The sequence below is a fragment of the Lutjanus erythropterus genome, chromosome 4, assembly GCF_056507025.1.
Source record: "Lutjanus erythropterus isolate fLutEry1 chromosome 4, fLutEry1.hap2, whole genome shotgun sequence".
In the NCBI taxonomy this organism is placed as follows: domain Eukaryota; kingdom Metazoa; phylum Chordata; class Actinopteri; order Lutjaniformes; family Lutjanidae; genus Lutjanus; species Lutjanus erythropterus.
The window spans coordinates 29,090,994-29,093,201 of NC_139320.1; positions in this window are offsets into that span (position 1 = coordinate 29,090,994).

Here is a 2,208-nt window from a genome sequence, read left to right on the forward strand (position 1 = left end):
AATTCTGCCTCAGGTCTCTGGATTTATGAAGCATAATCATGTAGTTTTATGTTTGTGCATCCCTTCTTTTTAAACTTTGGTTATAATTATTATGCTGCATTCAGGTGCTGCTGGGGAAATTTTAAAATCCAGGACTTCAGCTACAATCCTGCATCAACATGTTGTTTTCTCTGAAAATCACAACACAAGCTGAAATCATTATAGTGAAATACTTTAATTCAAAATCATGAACTTATTTAACAGCACAGACGTTTGTGTTATGTACATCATTACAAACTGTTGTGCAGATGCACATTCAAACCCAAAAACTTTATCTTCTGTCATCTGACAAACTTGTATCAGTTTCCCATCTGATATAAAGGTGCAGACATTAGTGACAGTGTTGAAAATTAAAAAAAAAAATCAAAAAGGCAATACCAGAAATATTTGGGACAGGTCATCCCAAAATCAGAAATACCTATTTTCCCCCCTCACCTGTAGATAATAAGATAATCCACCGGTCTTGTAATGAGCAGTTTCTATATATATAATAAATTATATTATTTGAAGTTAAAATGATAAATCTGGGATAATTATTTCAGCTTAGCACACCTACCAATAGGTCTGGTTCTTGAACAAAAGGTGCATCTGGAATTAATTAGGGTGAAAAAAACATTTAATGTTGTTAAAGCAAGAAAGTCAAGTTAATCAGTCTGCATTGATCTATGAATGAATGCAGGCGATTCTTCTTTTTTCTGTATTAAAAGCTTCTCCTCAGATTTATGAAATCTTCCTGCAACTTTCTTTTTATCCTTGAACACATCACAGTGCAAACGCTGCCGTGTAATATTAATTATTAAACTGTGTGACCATGTACGAGGTGAAATACTTTAGAATTATTGCTAAAACATCGTCAGTCTGGTGTAATCATCACCAAATTGATTTGTGTGTATTCCCGAGCTGTTGTTATCACGTCTAACTGTGATTGGCTCAGCTGTTTCAGACCAGTGATGTGACTGATCAGAGAGTATTTCATGATCACCACACCCGCTGATCTATATTCACCTTCACTCAATCCTCTGCCTGCTGAGTTGCTCCACATACATGAACAAAAACAGGAGACACTCAGTCTGTGCGTCACAACTGTGGGTGTAAAATATTAAACTGTGTGCGCGGCTCATGCCTTTGCAAACTTCAAACTGGGACATTTTAGTGTTTCTGTCGGGTCTCTGGATGCCCAGCTTGAAACTGGGACAGACCAGGACAAATCAGGATGTCTGGTCACTGTAATACCTGCCAACTGTACCAGCGCATCAGCTAGCACCCGAGGAGGACGCCATTTTTGTTTATGTCACATGCTGTGACAAGCACTAGCTTCCCGTCCATGAGTAGATGCACACTTCCGTCTGTGCGGTGATATGATTTTTTTTGGTGTTTTGAGCACCACAAACTGAGAGTCACTGAGTTCGATTGGAGAGAAAGCAGACATCTCTACAGCCGATATGGGTGAACTGTCCCTTTAAATGAAGCTCAGCATCTCAGTTATCAGACAATAAAGCAGTGTGGTGCGTTCAGTACAGTATGTGCAGAAGGACAACAGATGATGTTCAGCAGAGTGTATGACTGTATTTGGTAATAACCTCTCACCGCCTGGCGTGTGACTCATCAAACCAAACACGGCTGGATGGTGTCTGAGCGACGCCGCAGGATGAGAGAAAAGGGCGGGGTGGAAGACTTTAGGACAAACTCAAAGCATTTCCTCTTCTCTTCCTCCCAAATAAGGCAACAACAACAACAACAGTAGAGCATCAAGGGGGGGAAACCGGCACTTTGATCTGTATGACCTCAGCCCCTGGCACAGGAGGGTGGTTGAACCTGTTAAATCTGCCAGACCTGAGAAACCTGAGCTGCAGAGACGTCTCTGACTGGAGATGGAAAAAATGACACTTATTTTGATGCAGCTGAACCTCTGCAAGTGCTGAGTGCTGCATGTCACGTGCAGCAACAGCAGATATTATATAACAAAAGTTCTAATTTACATCATAATAGACCTAAAGTTTACAGTTTAAAAAAATGTTTAAGGGTCACATCTCATTGTGTCTGCAAAAGTAATCTGTAGATGAGGAGCAACATAATTATTTACACATTTCTTGTGTTTAAACTTTGCATTGTGAATTTTAGCAGCGGACGGCTCCATCATCATAACATCCTGCAGAAACCAGTAATCTT